The 22,138-nt window shown below is 38.8% G+C and overlaps 1 protein-coding gene across 20 annotated transcripts in view; it reads right to left on the reverse strand.

Annotated features, from left to right (window-relative positions):
* ZEB1 (zinc finger E-box binding homeobox 1) overlaps positions 1–22,138 on the reverse strand; it is a 305,104-nt gene that overhangs the window by 179,174 nt on the left and 103,792 nt on the right. The window contains exon 6 of one of the 20 annotated variants that reach the window (XR_004974243.1): positions 6,047–7,620. The exons of 17 other annotated variants lie outside the window; for them this stretch is intronic. The gene's annotated coding sequence lies outside the window, so the exon portion shown is untranslated. Of the gene's footprint in view, positions 1–6,046; positions 7,621–17,392; positions 17,411–18,632; positions 18,651–22,138 lie in introns of those variants that run through there. 2 more of the 20 variants (XR_004974244.1, XR_004974249.1) reach the window with 2 other exon arrangements.

The raw sequence follows: 22,138 nt of genomic DNA on the forward strand, positions 1-22,138 counted from the left end.
CCTCAGACTACTACAAAAAATCCAAGAGGGAGGAACACTTCCAAGCTCATTCTATGAAGCCAGCATCACCCTAATACCAAAACCAGGTAAAGACAACACAATGAAAGAGAATTACAGGCCAATATCCCTCATGAACATAGACGCCAAAATCCTCAACAAAATCTTAGCAAATCGGATCCAGCATTACATCAGAAAGATCATACACCACGACCAAGTAGGATTTATCCCAGGGATGCAAGGATGGTACAATATCCGCAAATCAATAAACGTGATACATCACATAAACAAATTGAAAGAAAAAAAACACATAGTCATATCAATTGATGCAGAAAAAGCGTTTGACAAAATCCAACACCCATTTTTGATAAAAACTCTCAGCAAGGTGGGAATTGAAGGATCATACCTCAACATAATAAAAGCCATATATGACAGGCCCACGCCAACATCATACTCAATGGACAAAAACTAACACCATTTCCCCTAAGAACAGGAACAAGACAGGGATGCCCCCTCTCACCACTCCTGTTCAACATAGTACTGGAAGTAGTAGCCATTGCAATTAGACAAGAAGAAGAAATAAAAGGCATCCAAATTGGAAAAGAAGAAGTAAAACTGTCCTTATTTGCAGATGACATGATATTATACTTAAAAAACCCTAAAGACTCCATCAAAAAACTATTAGACTTAATAAAAGAATTTGGCAATGTAGCAGGATACAAAATTAACGCCAAGAAATCTATGGCATTTCTATACACCAATAGTGAATTTGCAGAAAGAGAGACTAAAAAAGCAATCCCATTTACCATTGCACCAAAAACATTAAGCTACCTAGGAATAAACTTAACTAAAGAGGTAAAAGACTTCTACTAGGAAAACTACAGGACGTTCAAAAAAGAGATAGAGGAAGACATAAAGAGATGGAAGAACATACCATGTTCTTGGATTGGTAGAATCAACATCATTAAAATGTCCATACTGCCCAAAGCAATCTATAAATTCAACGCACTTCCCATTAAAATACCAATGGCATATTTCACAGACCTAGAACGAACTCTCCAAAAATTCATCTGGAATAAAAAAGGACCCCGAATAGCTGCAGCAATCCTGAAAAAAGAACAAAGTAGGTGGGATCTCAATACCAGATATCAAGCTGTATTAAAAAGCCAATGTTCTCAAAACTGCCCGGTACTGGCACAAGAACAGACATATAGATCAATGGAATAGAATAGAGAGCCCAGAAATCAGCCCCAACCAATACGCTCAATTAATATTTGACAAAGGAGGCAAGAACATACAATGGAGGCAAGATAGTCTCTTCAATAAATGGTGTTGGGAAAATTGGACAGATACATGCAAGAAAATGAAACTAGACCACCAACTTACACCATACACAAAAATAAACTCAAAATGGATAAAGGACTTAAATATACGACGGGAAACCATAAAAACACTAGAAGAATCCAAAGGTAACAAAATCTCAGACATATGCCGAAGCAATTTCTTCACCGATACAGATCCTAGGGCAATGGAAACTAAAGAGAAAATAAACAAATGGGACTACATCAAAATAAAAAGTTTCTGCACAGCAAAAGAAACCATCAACAAAACAACAAGAAAGCCCACTACATGGGAGAACATATTTGCCAATGCTATCACTGATAAGGGTTTAACCTCCAACATTTATAGGGAACTCATACAACTCAACAAAAGGAAGATAAACAATCCAATCAAACAATGGGCAAAGGACCTAAATAGACACCTTTTAAAAGAGGATATTCAGAAAGCCAAGAGACATATGAAAACATGCTCAAAGTCGCTAATCATCCGAGAGATGCAAATCAAAACAACGACGTACCATCTCACACCTGTCAGAGTGGCTATCATCAACAATTCAACAAACGACAAGTGCTGGAGAGGATGAGGAGAAAAAGGAACACTTGTGCACTGCTGGTGGGAATGCGGACTGGTGCAGCCACAATGGAAGACAGTATGGAGTTTCCTCAAAAAACTAAAAATGGAACTCCCATTTAACCCTGTGATCCACTTCTAGGAATATATCCCAAGAAACCAGAAACACCAGTCAGAAAGGATATATGGACCCCTATGTTCATAGCAACACAATTCACCATAGCTAAGATCTGGAAACAGCCTAAGTGCCCATCTGTAGATGAATGGATTAGAAAACTGTGGTACATCTACACGATGGAATACTATGCTGCTGTAAAAAAGAAGGAACTCTTACCATTTGCAACAGCATGGATGGAACTGGAGAGCATTATGCTAAGTGAAATGAGCCAGTCAATGAAGGAAAAATACCACATGATCTCACTCATTTCTGGATAATAAAGACCATTATAAGCTTATGAACAAAAATAGATACAGAGGCAGAGCTGCCTCGAACAGATTGTCAAACTACAGCAGGAAGGCCGGGGAGGGTGGAAGGGCAGGAGAGGGGGGGGGGCGGTAAGAGATCAACGGAAGGACTTGTATGCATGCATATAAGCTTAACCAATGGACATAAGACACTGGGGGGTAGGGGAGGCCAGGGAATTGTCAAGGGCGGGGGGAAAAAAAAAGGAGACATATGTAATACTCTTTGCAATACTTTAAGCAATAAAAATATATATATATATATATATATATATATATATATATATATATATATATATTATACGTCAACCATACTTTAATTTAAAGAAGCTTTACATCCAGAATGAAAAATATTAATTCTACTTCTAAGAAAACAAAAGTTTTAAAATCACCAATTTAAGGTATTTAAAATGAATTTTAAATAAATATTTTAATAGTAAGAAAGTATAGAACAACATTTAAAAAATCTGATTAGTAAAAAGTAGGAAAAATAATCTAAATTGGGCTCAGAATAATTCTAACAATAAAATATAATCATGTCACTTTTGCTTAAAACCTTCCAGTGACTTCCCATTGCCCTCATAATAAGAATTCCACTTCCTAGCATGGACTGTAAAGCTATTTTCAATCTAGCTCCTGTTATGACCATCTCCTCCTAATCAATACCCTCCAACCAAATTTATGCTCTGGCCTTAGAGTACTGCTTCCCCAACTTGCCTTTGCTCTCCTTTTACCTCTGGGACTTTGTTCATGTTCCCATTACAGGTCTCCTTCAGGATGACTTCTACTTGCCTCGGTTTAGCTATACCTTCCTTTCAGTGGTAGCTCCAGAATTTCTATATGGAAAGGCCTAGTGAAGGCATTCTGGAGGGAGAAAATGCCAGGGGCTTGTCTTACAGCTCTATTTGCATAACAAAAATATACTGCTACTTTGATTATAAGGTTCATTTGGTGTAGTTTGGGGAACTGAAGGAGTAATCAGAGACTAAAATGTCCTAATTCCTTCCTTGCTGCTGTCACTGCTTCCATTGGAAAAGTTTGCTTGCTACCTTCAGAACAAACTAGGTACCACATATTTTGTGTATTTACTTCTATTACAGAACTTGCATAGTATTAGGCTTGTCTGTTCACCTATCACTTTCATTAGCTAGAGTCAAGAGCAAACACTATCTTTTCATGGCTGTAGTCTTAGAGTCCTGGTACACAGTAAATGCCCAATAAAATTTTTTTACAAAACGAATCAAGTATTCTATGAAAACCTATGATGTAGAATGTACTTTATTAGGAGTTAAGAGTGGGTGGTATAGTTACTATCTAGTTAAAAATATAAAATATTTATAATAGCTTCAAATAGATGAAACATCAACAAATATGAAACAATAAAAACTAGAAACCTCTATTAACCAGCATTCCTATACATTTCTAAGTGAAATGCCTTCTATATCATCAAAGAAACATTACATATTTTGCAGTATATTTTCATATGATATGAATTTGACTGAATAAAGAGTTCTTAGCATTGTTAACTTATGATAGCCCACTAATGAACTACAATCTCAACTTCCTGGTAATGCCTTCAGTATACAGAAAGAATGATCCAGATCAGATGACTAAAATCAACTAAAACCTCAAACATCACAAGGTAATCTTGGCTGTGTTTTTAAAAAATATTAAGGAAGAGAAGTAGGTATATCCATAAAGAGAAAAGATGAGGTACCAAGACAAGAAGAGGGAACAGACACATACTATGCTAAGAATAAATATTACCATAAAGAGACTGTGTTGAACAACAAAAATGAGACTTAAAAAACTTTACATTCTAGGCTGAGTTTGGCTTTGATTTGGTAAATAATTAGAAACTATTTAAATTTCTAACTTGAGAATGTAAAATATAAAAACATTGCTTAAATAAACAGTTGGCATATGGTAGGTTCTCAAATGTATACGCAACAAATACATTCATTACTGAATGTATTTGAGCAGGTGGGACTGAGGCATGATTTCCAATATGGAAGCTATATTAAAAAACAGGTGTAAAAGGATGAGAGCCAGGACTTGGGGAGCAATTGCAAACGTGGACTATAATGGTTTTGTAAATATTCTAATAGCCCAAATATTTGCACTGGAATTGATTTCAATAGTCAGAGTAATACCACAAGTAAAAATTTTCAGGCTGTTATGGTACAATCAAGAAAATGTCTGCTGCCCTGGCTGGTGTGGCTCAGTGATTAGAAGATTGGTGTGCACACCAAAGAGTCAGGTAGAGTGTGGGAGGCAACCAGTCTATGTCTCTCTCACATTGCCGTCTCCCTCTCCCTCCCATACACATCCTGACTGGCGCAGGGATCTAACATGCAACCCAGGTACGTGCTGATACTCTAACCACTCACACACTGGTCAGGACCAAATACATACTTTGAAATTTGCTTAATATCATTTTGTTTGATTCCTTCTGTTTAACTTTTGTGCATCTATTAGAAGTTTTTCCTTTGTGGTTACTTTGAGGCTCATATAAATTTTATACTTATAACCATCAATTTTAATTTGTTAACAGCTTAAGTTCATCTGCATACAAACACTCTGTGCTTTTATCCCCATAGACTTTGTGTACTTGAAATAAAATTTTATTTATTTACTTTTACATTGTGAATTTGTCATCCAATTTTGGGGGTTATAGTTATTTTATTTATTTTTTTTAATATATTTTATTGATATTTTACAGAGAGGGAGAGGGATAGTTAGAAACATCGATGAGAGAGACACATCGATCAGCTGCCTCCTGCACACCCCCTACTGGGGATGTGCCCACAACCAAAGTACATGCCCTTGACCAGAATCGAACCTGGGACCTTTCAGTCCACAGGCCGATGCTCTATCCACTGAGCCAAACCGATTAGGACGATTATAGTTATTTTAAATACCTTTGTCTTTTAATTTTATATGACAGTTACAATTAATTTACATACCACAATTACAGTGTTATATTATTCTGCATTTGTCTATATATTTACCTTCACCAATGAGATTTATACTGATAAGTTTTCATGTTGCTATTTAACATGTTTTAATTCCATTTAAAGGACTCTTTTAATGATTTCTTTTATCGCAGGTCAAATGATAACTCTGTTTTGGTTGGTCTGGAAGAGGCTTTATTGCCTTCACATGTTAAAGGATACCTTTTCAGGGTACATTATTCTTAGTTGGCAATTGTTTCCTTTCAGTACTATGAACTATATCAGCCTATCCTCTCCTGGCCTGAAAGGTTTCTGTTGAGAACACCACTAATACTCTTAAGATGGTTCCTTTGTATGTGATGAATAACCTTTCTCTTGCTTTCAAAATTTTCTGACTTTTGACAGTTTAATTATAATGTTTCTTGGTGTAGCTATATTTATGTTCAAACTATTTCAAGTCATGTGGGCTTCCTGTGTCTGAATATCTATTTCTCTCCCCAGATTTGAGATGTTCTCAGTTTTTATTCTTTAAATAAACTCTCTGCCCCTTTCTCTCTTTTTCTGAGACTACCATAATTAGTATATTGGTTCATTTAGAGTGTCCCATAAACCACATAGGCTTTTTTCATTCTTTTTTCTCAATCAATAAAATAATTTCAAATGACCTTTGATTTCAGTGATTCTTTCTCCTGATTGATTTGAGTCTGTTATTGAAGCTTTGATTTTTTTTTTTTTTAGCTCAGCAATTATATTCTTCAGCTCTAGAATTTGTTTGGTTATTTGTATTTTTTCCTCTCGCTTTGTTGAAATTGTTTTGTTGTATTATTTTCCTGATTTCACTAAATTGTTTATAAATGTTCTCTCATAGTTTGCTGAGCTTCTTTAGAACAATTATTTTTAATACTTTTAAGGCAATTTGTGGATCTCCATTTATTTGGGGTAGGTTATTGTAAGCTGATTAAGTTTCCTTGGGAGTGTCACATCTCCCTGATTTTTGATGTTCCTTGTTTTCTTATACTGATGTCTGTGCATTTAAAGAAGCAGTCACATTTTCTAGATTTCATAAACTGGCTTCCTTAAAGAAAGATCTTTACCTGTCAGAAGACATGAAGGCTGGGTGTTTGGGCATCACTTGAAGGGTATGAAAGAGTATACTATAGCACCAGGTCTAATTGTACAGAGGCATATTAGAAGCATATGGCAACCCCAGGTGGGAGGAACCCAATGGCCTGGCAGTTGGGATCTGTAACATCGACAACTACATGGTTCTGAATAGTGACAGCTGATGGGGTCAGCAGTGACTATGAGGGCCGGAGGGGTCCTTAAGCAGTGCCTAAAGTTGCAGTAATGAGTGTGCTTGGATTTACAGCAGGGGCCAAGGTCAGCTGTCTGTGATCGCTGTTGTAGGGGTCATCCCTAGACACACAGCAGTGGAAGCCAGGGGATTTCGAGGGCCATATATGACCATGGGTAGAAGTGTATAGTAGTGGTTGCCAGCTCGAAGCATTTTTATGGGGGTGGAGCCAAAAGTGTGGCACAACTATGGGTGTTAACCACTGGTGCATGCATGGCAGTAAAAACTGAGACAAGCAGTGGGAGTTGGGCTGACCACATTTGATGACTAGCTTGAATATGGTGGCAAAGGCTATTTTATTTTGTACTATAGTAGTAAAATATAAAAATTAAAATGCTCAACATATTTAATTATACCAATTTTGGCTCAGAAGTCTATGTCAGAAGTTTTGGAAAATGGCTGCCAAACACGCAGAGGGGTCCTGCGCCTTGTCATAGAGCAGATAGAAGGAACAACTAAATCAAGTAACATCCACCCGGAATTGGTGAATTAGACACAGCTGGAGAGACAATCTACAGATGGAAAGGGCAGAGGATGCCTGGAGAACGGTAGGACTGGGGATCTTGCCTGGAGAGAGAGACACACGCACGACCACCAGGAGAAGAGGGTCAGAAGGACTTGGTGCTCCACCAAATCCGCATCCCTTAAGGATACGTAACATCCAACTGTGAAAGGGAAGTCCACAGAGCTGCTGGCGGCTGGAAAATCTATATCTAAGTCCACAGATGCGGGATTCTGCACCCAGAAAGGCAGCCTGAAGAGCTGCCCCAGCAGTGCAGTATTGGGGAGTAGAGAAACTCGCAGTGGCACGGTTGTTTTGCCTCTGTTTTGTTTTTGCTTTTATTTGCTAAACCCAGTTCAAAGGACCTTTTAGTTACAAACACTCACCAATGCTGTGGTAAAGGTGGGTGGAGATGCAGTTTTGTGGAGGCTGGTGAGATGCTGTGGAGGGGAGCAGGATAGGGAGAGGTGACCAGGAATCTAGCACTGAGACATTGCAGACCCTCCAAACCTAAGTAGCCACTTTTCTCCTGAAGAGCTAGCCCCTCCCAGCAGCCTTAGGACAGTTTAGTGCAGCTGCATCCAGCCTCACGCTTTGCAGAGGAAATAAATATTCTGAATAGCCCCAGGGAGCCTTAGGCACTGAGTTGAGGGGCCCTTAAATCCCAGAAAGCAATACAGCAACGCCCCTACCTAAAGCCCTTGTCAAAAACAGACACTTGAGTTATTAAGACAGACAGCAGGAAGACAGGCAAAAACGGGCAGATTGGTCCCACCTGCTTGCAACCAAGGCTGTGGAAAAAAATCACAGAGGAGCTGTGGATTGCTTGGAATTTCAACACAGTGCTGATTACCTAATAGGAAACTGAGAAGTGACAGAACAGTAGAGTGGGGTATTAAACCAGCCCCCATTGGACATTAAAACTCAGCTGAAGCAAACAACACTTCACTATTTTATTTTTAAAATTTTTTTCTTTAAATTTTTTGTTTTGCTTTATCTTTTATTTTTTGTATTTTCTTCATTCTATTTTTATTATCATTATTTTATTTTATACTAGAGGCCTGGTGCATGAAATTTGTGCACGGGAGGGGGGTCCCTCAACCAAGCCTGCACCCTCTCCAATCCAGGACCCCTCGGAGAATGTTGGACTGCCAGCAGTCGAACATATCTCTTGCAATCCAGGACCAGCGGCTCCTAGCCACTCACCTGCCTGACTAATGCCCCTAATTGCTCCTCTGCCTGCCTGATCACCCCTAACTGCCTCTGCCTGCCTGCCTGGTCACCCCTAATAGCCCTCCCCTGCCAGCCAGGTTGCCCCCAATGGGCATATGGCTGGGGTCCCTTAGCCTGGCTTGTGCCCTCTCACAGTCCGGGAGTCCTCAGGGGATGCAAGCCCAAGCCAGGCTCTCACCACTGCTGCTGTGCTTGCCAGCCGTGAGCCCACCTCAGGGCTTCTGGCTGAGCGGCACTCCCCCTGTAGGAGCGCACTGACCATCAGGGGACAGCTTCTGCATTGAGCGTCTGCCCCCTGGTGATCAGTGTGCATCATAGCGACTGACTGTTCCACTGTTTGGCTGATCTGCATATTAGCCTTTTATTATATAGGATTATTTTTTCTTTTTTTCCACATTTTTCTTCCTCACTTTTACCTTTTCCATCCTGTTTCTCTTCTCCTATCCCCACTTTATTTTTCTCTCACCTTTCTCTTTACCCCTTGTTAAAAAACGGATCTTCTTTATCTGCTTTATTGATAAGTTATTGTTATCGTAGTCTCTGTGGGCTTACTTATATATCTAATTACCTCTCCCCTGCTCCAACTCAATGTACCCTTCCCTTTTCTATTTCCTTGCTAGCCAATTATTTATGCTTTTGTTTTTCCTCTCCTCTCTTGCTCTATTCTTCTTCTAATTGTTTAGTTTTACTCACTAAACTCAAGACTATTTGCTCTTTCCTCTAGTCTCCTTTTCCAAAAATAAATAACAAATTTATTTTTGTTTTATCTTTTTATGTTTTTGTTTATTATTTTGTTGTTTTTTCTTTTCTTCTTATTCACTCATTCTATTTCTACCTCCTCTATACTGAGCCATGGTCCTTCCCCAATTCATTTCAATTCCTTAACCTTAATGTATATAAACTCTGCCTCTACAGATTCCCCCCACCCCCTTTTTTGGGTGTTTTTTGTTTGCATTTTTTGGTTTATTTGTTTGTTTTGTGGTGTTTTCTCCCCATATTTTTTTCTCCTTTTTTCTTCTTTTTCTTTTCTCTCTTAACCTTTTCATCTTTTCCTCAATACCATTTTTGCTCTCTTAATCTCTCCTAATTCTCTCTTTTCTGGTGGTCACTTTTATTGGGGTTATCAATATCAGGAGTACCTTTATGTGGTGTCTTATAGAATTGTATTTTGTGCTGTTTGGAAAATGTGGTGAAAAGTGAGCCACATAACCAGACACCCTGAGAGGAGAGTCCATCCACGAATGAGACTATAACACTCAAAATACAACTACATACACCAAGAGAACCCAAATATCCCAAGTATGGGGCATCCCTAGGATACCCAGCCCAGAAGAACTGAGAAATTGTATCACTGGGTCCCACAAAACATCTACTATATAAGATACCAGTAAACTAAAAAAAAAACATGGGTGGCAAAATTTTGATCTAACATAGAAACAACCACAAAGGGACAGAAAAATGGGGAGACAAAGAAACAACCCCCATACGAAAGAAAAGGTGGGATCAGCAGAAAAGGCAAGAAACAAAATGGAGGCAAGCAATTGTAAGAGAAAGAATTCAGAGCAATGTTTATAAGGATGCTGAAAAGGAAGGACGACAAATTCAACATGTATTAGAATCAAGAGGAAATGAAGAATGACACAGCCACAATAAAGAACACAATGAAAAGTATCAACAGTAGACGAGAAGCTGAGGACTGCATCAGTGAGTCAGAAGATGAGGTACAAAAAAACCACCCAAGCAGAGCAGCATCTGGAAAGAAAACTTAAAAAGCAGGAGTAGAGCATAAGGGAGCTTTGGGACAATATGAAACGAAACAACATCCACATAAAAAGGGTTCCAGAATGAGAGGAAGCTAGGCAAGGAATAGAAAACCAGTTTGAAGAAATAATGACAGAAAACTTCCATGATGTTGGGAAGAAAAAGCTCACCAAGAAGCACATAGAGACCCAAACAAGATGAACCCAGAAAAAAAAACACAAAAAAACCCCACATAAAAACAACAGGAAGAACCCAAAAAAGATCCACACCAAGACACATCATAATTAAATTTCCAAACATCAACAACAAAGTAAGAATCTAAAAGACTACCAGAGACAGAAAATTACCTACAAGGAATCTCCCATTAGACCCGTGGTCGGCAAACTGTGGTTCTCGAGCCACATGCGGCTCTTTGGCCCCTTGAGTGTGGCTCATCCTAAGCCTTAGGAGTACCCTAATTAAGTTAATAACAATGTACCTACCTATATAGTTTAAGTTTAAAAAATTTGGCTCTCAAAAGAAATTTCAATTGTTATACTGTTGATATTTGGCTCTGTTGACTAATGAGTTTGCCGACCACTGCATTAGACTATCAACTGATTTCTCAACACAAACACATCAGGTCAGAAGGGAATGGAATGAAATATACAAAGTGATGCAAAGCAAGGGACTGAATCCAAGAATACTATACCCAGAAGGGCTATCATTCAAAATTGAAGGTGAAATCAGGAGCTTAACAGACAAAAAAGGCAAAAGGACTTAATTACCACCATGTCAGCAATACAAGAAATGCTAAAGGGACTGCTGTAAAAAAAAAAAAAAAGAAAGAAAGAAAGAAAAAGAAAAAAAAGAAAGGGAAGAACACAGGCATAAAGAATAAAACTGGCGACAAACAAGTACCTAAAAATAATAACCTTAAATGTAAATGGATTAAATGCTCCAATAAAAATACACGAGGTAGCTTAATGGATAAGAAAAGATGACCCATATAAATGCCGTCTACAAGAGACCCACCTCAGAACAAAGGACTCACAACAACTGATAGTGAAGGGATGGAAAAATATTTTTTCAGGCAAATGGAAATGAAAACAAAACCTGGGGTAGTAATTCTTATATTTGGCAAAATAGACCTCAAACTGAAGGCCACAATAAGAGATAGGAGGGCCACTTCATAATACTAAAGGGAGCAATTCAACAAGAGGATATAACTCTGGTAAACATATATGCACTCTACACGAGAACACCCAAATACTTAAAAAAAACTTCTGGAAGATATCAAGGGAGAGATCGACAGCAAGAATTTAATACTTTAATACCCCACTGGCACCACTGGATATATTGTCTAAACAAAAAATCAGCAATCCAACTAGATTAGATGGAATTAATTGACATCTTCAGACAGAACAGTTCACCCCAAAGCTACAGAATATCCTTCTTCTCAAGTGCACAAGGGACAATTTCAAAGAGACCAAATGCTGGGATACAGACAAAGTCTCTTCAAATTCAAGAAGACAGAAATCATATCAACCATCTTCTCAGATCAAAATGGCATAAAATTAGAAATCAAATACATTAAAAGCAATTTAAAAGCCGAAACCAGTTTGGCTCAGTGGATAGAGCGTCGGCCTGTGGACTGAAGGGTCCCAGGTTCGATTCCGGCCAAGGGCATGTACCTGGGTTGCGGGCACATCCCCAGTGGGAGGTGTGCAGGAGGCAGCTGATTGATGTTTCTCTCTCATCGATGTTTCTAACTCTCTCTCTCCCTTCTTCTCTGTAAAAAGTCAATAAAATATATTTTTTAAAAAAAGTAATTTAAAAAATCAAGCACTTGGAGGCTAAATAGCATGTTATTAAACAATGATTGGGTTAATATGAGATCAAAGGAGAAATAAAAAGCATCTTGGAAACAAATGACAATGAAAACAGAACAATCCAAAATCAACGGAACACAGTGAAAGTAATCCTGAAAGGGAAGTTCATAGATCTACAGGTCTACCTCAAAAAACAAGAAAAAAAATGGTAATAAATTATCTAACCCTATAACTTAAAGAATTAAAGCGAGAACAACAATAAAAGCCCAGAGTAAGCAGAAGGAAGGACATAATAAAGATCAGAGCAGAAATAAACGCCATAGAGACAAAAAATATCACTAAAAATAGACCTGGTTCTTTGAAAGGATAAACAAGATTGATGAACCTCTAGCCAGACTCACCAAGAAACAAAGAGAGAGGACGCAAATAAACAAAATCAGAAATTAAAGACAGGAAGTAACAACAGACCCCACAGACATACGAAGGCTTGCAAAAAAAAAAAATGTTCTGAACAACTGTACTCCAACAAACTGGACAACCTAGAAGAAACTGGACATATACTTATAAGAGTACAAGCTTCCAAAACTCAATCAGGAAGAAAACAAAAACCTGAATAGAACAATAACTACTGATGAAATTGAAGCAGTAATCAAAAAAACTTCCAGCAAACAAAAGCCCTGGTCCAGATGGCTTCATAAAGAGTTTTGCGAAACATTCAAAGAACTAAAACCTATCCTCCTAGACTATTCTAAAAAATCCAAGAGGAGGGCACACTTCCAAACTCTTTCAATGAAGCCAGCATTACACTAATCCCAAAACCAGATATAGGCACCACAAAGAAAGAAAATTACAGGCCAATATGCCTGATTAATATAGATGCTAACATCCTCAACAAAATTCTAGCAAATTGGATCTAGAATTACATTAGAAAGATCATACACGATGACCAAGTGGGACTTATCCTGGGGATGCAAGGCTGGTACAATATCCTCAAATCAATAAATGCGATACATCACATAAACAAATTGAGAGACAAAAATCACATAATCATATCAATTGATGCAGAAAAAGCAATTGACAAAATCCAACACTCATTCCTGATAAAAACAACAACAACAACAACAAAAAAAAAAACCTCTCAGCGAAGTGGGAATAGAAAGATCATACCTCAACATAATAAAAACCTTATATAACAAACCTACAGCCAACATCACACTCAATGGGTAAAAATTAAAACCATTTCCCCTAGAACAGATTGATGGTTGCCAGAAGGAAAGGGATTTGGGGGACTGGGTGAAAAAAAGTAAAGGGATTGAGAAGTACAGATTGGTAGTTACTAAATAGTCATGGGGATGTAAAGTACAGCATAGGAAATATAGTCAATAATATTATCATAACTATAAACGGTCTCAGTTGTTACTAGAAATACCATGAAAACATTTTTTAAAGCACATGATTGCCTAACCACTATGCTGTATATCTGAAACTAATCCAATCTAATTATAGACAAACATGGTAATTAACCGTACCTCCGACACGTTTCCCATTGGCTAATCAGGGCGATATGCAAATTAACTGCCAACCAAGATGGCGGCTGGCAGCCAGACAGCTGAAGCAAACAGGAGGCTTGCTTGCTCCAGTGATGGAGGAAGCCAAGGGTCCCTGCCTGCCGCTGCTGGGCTCTGAGCTGCACTCTAAGAAACAATGTTGCAATTATAGAAGCTAAACAAACCCCAGAAACCTGCTTTTAGCCAGTTGGGCCTCAGAGCTGGAGCCGCAACAGTGTTTCAATTATAGAAGCCAAACAAACCCAGATACCTGCTTTTAGCAGCCGAGGTTTCAGAGCTGGAGCCAAGCCTCAGAGCTAAAGCTGGCTCTCAGCTCCAGTGACAGCCATAGAAGGTAAATAAATCCCAGAATAAAAAAAAAGAAAAAAAGGAGAGGTTGGGAGCTTCAATCACCCGCCAGCCTGAAAACAGCCCTCAGCCCCTCACCCAGACTGGCCAGGCACCCCAGTGAGGACCCCCAACCTGAAGGAGGTGTGACCAACTGCAAACAGCTATCCCCCCCTCATCCAGGCTGGCCAGGCACCCAAGCGGGACCCCCACCCTGATCCGGGACATCCTTCAGGGCAAACCAGCCACCCCCCACCCGTGCACCAGGCCTCTATCCTATACAGTAAAAGGGTAATATGCAAACTGACCCTAACAGCAGAAAGACTGGGAATGACTGGTCACTATGACACACACTGACCACCAGGGGGCAGACGCTCAATGCAGAAGCTGCCCCCTGGTGGTTAGGGAACTCTCACATGGGAGGAGCTCTGCTCAGCCACTAGCCAGGCTGATGGCTGCCAGTACAGCGGTGGTAGTGGGAACCTCTCCTGCCTCCTCAGCAGCGCTAAGGATGTCCAACTGCAGTTTAGGCCTGCTCCCGCTGGCAAGTGGACATCCCCTAAGGGCTGCCGGGTTGCCAGAGGGATGTCTGATTGCCATCTTAGGCCCAATCCCCCGGGGAGCGGACCTAAGCCAGCAGGTGGTCATCCCCTGAGGGGTCCCAGACTGTGAGAGGGCACAGGCCGGGCTGAAGGACCCCCCCACCCCCCTGAGTGCACAAATTTTTGTGCACCAGGCCTCTAGTCTACACTAATAAAAGACAAAGATGCTAACTGACCATACCTTCACTACGCCCAAGCCACACCCACCAGCCAAGCAGAGCAACTATATGCAAATTAACCCAACCAAGATGGCGACTAGCAGCCACGGAGCTGGAGCAAGCCCGAGGCTCAGTTGCCCCGGCTATGGAGGAAGCCAAGCTTCCTGCCTGCCCTGGCCAGCTGTGGTCTCCACAAAAGGCAACAAAGTTTCAATTACAGAAGCTAAATCAATCCCAGATACCTGCTTCCAGCCAACCTCCATAATATCAGTGTGTGGCACTCATCTTATACTTATTTAGGGTGTATGTTTGAAAACCCTCCCATCTCATATTTGTATAAAGGGGACATATTATGTCCCATGTTATGCCCATACACTATTATTGTGCTCACTATGAAAGGAGGAGTAAGTGAAAGAAGAGTCAATCAGATCATTCTCTGTGGTGAATAGGAGCTGTGCCTTGTTTGGTATGTTCACTGTAAACAGGCTGCCTGAGCTGTTAGTCCATACTCAGAACCCCATCTCCTGGGTAGACCCCACACTTTTCCTTCACTATAATCTGACTCAATAATGACTATCAATGAGGAAACCTGGTTTTATGTTCATTGGCAGAAATAAGTTTAAATATTTTGTATTGGTTGACAGAATTTTGTCCTAAAACATATGCTTTAGAGTCTTTAAAACTTGTTTAATGTTTATACCAAAGGTCATACGCTGCAAGGTATATGTGTGATAGTTACACAGAGAGTGAGGTCTAAACACACTAAGGGCACACATTGAGACAACACAGGATTTAACTAAAACACGAGTCATGGGTCACACTATAAGTGTTGTGAGGTGTTTATTCTTGTTATTGTAATATATTTTCATGTGTTTTGTTTTCTAATTCTCTCACCCCGTTGTCTGACTGAACTACTAGAAATGTTAAATTTAATGTAAATAACCCTAATTGGTTTTGCTTAGTAGTTAGAGCATTGGCCTATGGACTGAAGGTTTGTAAGTTTGATTCAGATCAAGGACAGTCTTGATCCCCAACCCTAGGTCAGGGCATGTGTGGGATGCAACCAATCCATAGGTCTCTCTCACATGATTTTTCTCTCTCTGTGTCTTTCCCGTCCCTTCCACTCTCTCTAAAAATAAATAAATAATACACACACACACACACACACACACACACACACACACACACACATCCTATATAATAAAAGCCTAACATGCTGTCTGGTTGTCCGTTCAACCAATCAAAGTGTTATATACTAATGATATGCTAAGGTCGCTCAACCGCTTGCTATGACATGCACTGACCACCAGGGAGCAGACAGTTGACCAGTCGATCAGTTGCTATGATGTGCACAAGGGGGCAGATGCTCTGACTGGTAGGTTAGCTTTATGCTGGTGTCCGGCTGATCTGGACTAAGCACGACAGGCCAGACACGTCCTGGAGCCCTTCCATGGTCTCTCTCTGGCTGGCCAACCTCTGGTGTCCCTCCCCAACCCCGATCATGTACCAGTGGGGTCCCTCGGCCTGGCCTGTGCTCTCTTGCAATCCAGGACCCTTCGAGGGATGTTGGAGAGCTGGTTTTGGCCCAATCCTGCAGGCCAGGCCAAGGGACCCCACTGGTACATGAATTCATTCACCAGACCTCTAGTTTTTAATATAATTACTCTACCTGCTGTATTAAGAATGGACTGAAGTAAATCAATGGCAGAAATAGAAAGACCAATTATAGGAGGCTTTTGCAATAATACAAGCAAGACAGGAAGGTGACTTGATCAGAGATATAACAGTGGAAATGGTGATCGGTGATTAAATTTTGGATATATCTTAACTGTACAAACAAGACAATATGATGACAGAGATGTGGGGAATTATCAGATGTGGGGAGAAAGAACTCAATGTATCAAGGGTAACACCAAGGCTGATCAAAAGAATGCAGTTGCTATTTTTTGAGAAGGGGAAAGCTGAGAAGGAGGTTTTAGTGGGGGGGAAGATAAGGAGTTTAGTTTACTATATTACATTCTGAGAACAATAAATGACTTCTGCTCATCAGCAAATGAATGGACATCTAAAGCTACGATACTGGATAAAGTGACTTAGGGAGTAAATGTGAACAGAAAATTCTCAGTGTTGAAGCATTCCCAATTTAAAGGTTGGAGAAGTGAGAAGGAATCAACAAAGGAGATTGGAAGTAGCAGCCAGAGACATAGGAGGCAAAACAAAGAGAGTGGTATTTGAATGCCAAATAAAGAAAATATTCAATGCTGCTGCCAGGTCATGTAAGATGAGGACTGAGAAGTGACCAGCCTGGGGGACAGTAAGAAGGGCAATTCTAATGCAGTGGCAGGGCTTACCGAAACTGAATTTAGAAATTATAAACAACTCTTTCAGAGATTAGTTGTAACTGGAAAGATGGGAGAAAGAAACTGTATTATTTGTATGTTGATGGAAATGATTTAGTCAGTATTGAGAGAAAAATTAAAGATACAGAAGAATTAAGTCAGAATTGCCCAAAGTTTTTGAGACTCACTAATTATGACATATAATTCTCCATTAATAAACATATTTCAATATTTATCTGAAAGAATCACAGTATCTTGGCATTAATAATATAAAAAGTAAAAATATATTTAACAGTTCCATAAATTAGTATAAATGTTGAACAAACCAATGAATAACATCTTTTCAGCAACTGCCTTGCCCAGCACTTTATTAGTTAGATGTATATTTTCTCTTGCCTTTATCTCATATACTTGTTTCAGGTAAGTGGTATCTTCAAAAGTAAAGATTATATTTTTATATTAAATATAAAATTATATTTTAATATTCATCAATAGATCTGTATTGTGGTTGCTACATTATTAATTCATGAAGAATAAGATCTATTTTTATATTCATATAGATATTTGAAATAGAGCATTAAGTTCACATTTTGCTCATACACTTCCAACTCCAGAATCTGAACTATTAGCTGAATACCCAGTATGGAAAACAGATTACCTTATCTAATCAACTTTGCTTGAATTATACAGATATACTCAACTTCCAAAATATCGATCTACAAGCAATACATCATCTGGTAGAATAGCATGTATTTTAGAGAGTTTAAAAACTGAACTAATTTAAACTAATGGTTGCCAAAAAAAAAAAAAAAAAAAAAAAAAACAACACCCAAAATAAACAAAAAACCAAAGCCAGACAGTAAATGTTTTAGGCTTTGAGAGCCACATACAGTCTGTTGCATATTCTTCTTCTTCTTCTTCATAATTTCCAGTTTTAAATGTGAAAACAATTCTTAGCTTATGAGCAATATAAAAACAGGCCTAAAACTAGATTTGCCCCATGGACTATAATTTGTTGACTTCTGCTTTAAACAGTTGGATACAAGATTAAACATGATTCAGGTGAGCCCTATTTCAGGATTGAAGTTGGATTATTTAGTTCAAATGTTTTAAATTCTGTAGCAAGGAGATATGTAATATGTTTGTCCAAAAATAGGAACAAATTTCTACTTGATATAGTATATGCAGCAATGTGCCTGAATCTAAAAAAGCAATTTAGTGTTCTTTTACTGAAAGCCATGGAATTGAATTCATTAAAAAGACACTATCTCTGGTTACATAATCAATTCAATTGATGCACTTTTCAGGATTATCTCTTAAATACTGTACCAGTGAGAGAAAGGGAAAGCATTATAACATTATAAAATATAAGGACATTTTTATCCCCTATATTAAATACACACACACGCACACAAAGGAGTTAGATCAAAAATATTTTTTAAGTCAGGAGAGCAAGAGCTGTTTTATTAAGTTCTTTTGTATTGTCAGATCCATTAAGACTCTGAAAAAGGCAATGGACTCTTTTCTCCAGAAAAAAATATACATCCAAACTTTAGCCTTAATTTCAGAGACTCAATCTCCCTGAAGCTAATCCACAGCTCCTATGTGAAGATTCTATGAACTTAAAAATCACAAGCATTTCATTCCGTCAGGTGATTTCACATAGGGTTTCTACAAAGATAAAAATATAAATAATTACATTATGACAAGTAAAGTAAAACTATACTTACAGATAATCTAAAAATCAAGATAATAATCCATGCTCTTAAGTATGATACATTTTGAGTAATTCAAAGCTTACACATGGTCAAACCTTAATAAAACTTCTCTCCACACAGTTGTGCTTTCTGCTGCAGTGTGGCCCATTTCTCACTGTGACTAGTATATGCCATATTTTTTTTCTGCACTTGTTCTCATGTTACCCTTGTCTACAGTGCTCTTGCCACACCTGTTCAAGTCTTATGTGTCCATCAAGACCCAAATTAAAGTCTACCACCTCCATCATTTCTTCTTTGATATCATAGCCTATAATTTCCTTCCCCTGGTTTCCCTGCTCTTTCAACACTATTCAATCAATTACTCTTATAACAATTTGTATTATATCATAATGTTTTTGTATGTTCTAAGTCTCTCAATTATAGTGCAAGTAGCAAAAGGCAGAACTACTTCTTTGCATCATCACCTTAGGCTATATAACACTATTATAAATATGATATATATTTCAATGTGTTTGTTAACTAAATTAATTAAGTGGGTTCTGAAAGTACTGGTTTCATTTCACTATGTCAATGTACACTATTGGCAAAAATTTGGAAAAAACCCTCCAAGAAATAAAACATTTAATTTTTTAAAAAAACTATTATCTGGTGACAAAGCCAAAGATGGGTAAAATTCTCTTAAATGGAAATCATGAATAAAATTACTGAGTTTTTTTTTTTCATGGACATGATCTTTAGTTCAAATTTTATGGTCTAAATACAGTGCTGAATCATAACTGATTGGTGTAAACTGGGTAAACTGCTGAGTTTATCTAGTTTACTAGTTATGTTCTAGGCATTCATTTTATTCAGTGCTATACCTTTTATTTCTCTTCCCATAAAATTTCTCAAGGGCACCAACAGTCCCAGGCAGCACTGTAAAGTAGGCGAAACTCCTTGTTCACAGTTCCAGTTCCACCCCTTTGGTACCTTTTAAAGGAGGTGCTTTCATCCGACTCTCTAACACTCAGGGTCTCCCTGTGGCACCCTGCTTAGGCTGTGCTCAGGCTGCAGGTTTTAACCCATTATTATATTTTTTTCCTTTTTCTTATCAAAATTTATTTTAGTCACTTTAGGTCTTGCCATGTAACTAGGTTAATCGTTTTAAATAAAGTAAATGTAAGGTGTGGTTACTGTGCTAATTAAAGGAAAGACTATGATGATAGAAATAAGTTCTAAAGTTTGAAAGTATATCATATACATCAGAAGGCAACTTTGCTTGCATATAAAGTTAGTGATACTTCGGAGGAAGTACACTCTACAGGATGGGGCAAATGTAGGTTTATAGTTGTGAGTATATGAAATACAGAATTTATTCTTGTATTATTTATTAACTAGAAGCTCAGTGCATGAAAATTCGTGCACTCAGAGGGGGGCGGGGGTACCTCAGCCTGGCCTACACCCCCTCTCGCAAACCAGGAGCCCTTGGGGGATGTCCCAATGATGGCTATCTGGTGACAAAGCCAATGTTCAACTAATGGCTATCTGACCCCCTTCTGCAGAAGGCAATTGTGGGCCAATGTCGCCACTGCCCACCTCATCCCCCCAATTGCCATCCCCTCCCTGTCTACTGGCACCTGCCTTGGCTGGCCAGGCACTGCCTGCTCACCAGCCCCGCCCCCCACTGACCAGTCGTTCTGCCCTTTATTCGATTTGTGTATTAGGCTTTTATTATATAGGATTATTGTATTACTTTCTATACAAACAAATGTAAACACACTTTTGCCCTTTCCTGTGTGTGTGTGTGGGGGGGGTGGTATATAAAGAAAAAACAAAAGATGTGACGAAACCCTTCCTACTAACATTTAGAAAAAGAGTATCTGGTGAAATTTAGAGGTGAAGAATAGTCAAGATTTACAACTTTCCATATGCAGAAGAGCTCTTTATTAGCACACTGTTATTAATGAATGTAAAGTCATGCATTCAATCAATATGTATTTTGTTGTATAAAGCAGACCTGTGTAATGTTTCAGAAGTACCTCAAATATATCATATATTGAATTAATTATCCTCCTCTATCACTAAAATTCAAACAATAAGCCATTCCTCTCCAGTGTTTGGACTTAATAAAGGGCACCCCATCCACTTCTGCCCAGTCAGAAACCTGTTGAGTTATCCTTGCTATTTCTGTATTCTTCATTACCTCAGCTATTTAATCCCATGTCCTATAAATTCTAACTCATAAATTTCCCTCTAATATGCCCACTTCTCTTCATCCTCACTGTCATGACACTCGCTCAAACCCCATTATCACTCTCCCAGATGTACGCTGAGACTTAACCGACTTCACATCAGATGTGGCAATCTCAGAAAAATATAAATCTCATGGTACAAATGACAGAACATTATACAACCATGAGAATGACCAGCAACCACACTTGATAATATGGATGAATCTTATAATCATGTTATGGTCTGGCTTCTTTCACTCAAATGAGCATATACTGGATGACCCGATTTACATAAAATACAACATGGAGCAATATCATCTATGCAGTAAGAAGTCAGGCAAGAGTTCACCTTAGAGGATGGGGGTGGGTAGGACTGACTGAAAGGAAAGATGAGAGGAAACTTTTGGGAAGCCGATAATGTTCCGTTTCTTCATCTAGGTCAGTGATGGCGAACCTATGACATGCGTGTCAGAGGTGACATGCGAACTCATATTTTTGGTTGATTTTTCTTTGTTAAACGGCATTTAAATATATAAAATAAATATCAAAAATATGTCTTTGTTTTACTATGGTTGCAAATATCAAAAAATTTCTATATGTGACACAGCACCAGAGTTAAGGGTTTTTCAAAATGCTGACACGCCGAGCTCAAAAGGTTCGCCGTCACTGATCTAGGTGATGGTCATACAGGTATATTCAGTTTGTGAAAATATACTTACAATATGCTCATGTTTTTAGATGTACATGTTAGGCTTTAATAAAACATTTTAGAAAAAATACAAATATGATGTTCGATATCTTCCACTGCTCTTAAGCTAAAGGTCAAAGGCCAAATATCTATATATACAAAAGCCTAAGTGACCAAACAACCGGTTGCTATGACACACGCTGACCACCAGGGAACAGACGCGCAATGCAGGAGCTACCCCCTGGTGGTCAGCATGCTCCCACAGCCAACCTCCTGCAGTCAGCCAACCTCCCACAGCCCCTCCCCCTGGCCAGCTGGCCCCCCCGATCGACCCCGATTGGCCAGGCTGAGGGACCCCACCCATGCACAAATTCGTGCACTGGGCCTCTAGTCTAATAATAACTTAAAAATATTTTACCATGCAGTCTTATCTTTTTATCTCTCCATAGTTTCTTAACTTGAATATGTCTTTCTTCCTTCAGAGCCCTCACATATATGTTTATTCTGTCTTCCCATTTTGACTAATGCCTAATAATGCCTCAG

Source organism: Myotis myotis, unplaced genomic scaffold (genome assembly GCF_014108235.1).
Source record: "Myotis myotis isolate mMyoMyo1 unplaced genomic scaffold, mMyoMyo1.p scaffold_m19_p_1, whole genome shotgun sequence".
Classification (NCBI taxonomy): Eukaryota; Metazoa; Chordata; class Mammalia; order Chiroptera; family Vespertilionidae; genus Myotis; species Myotis myotis.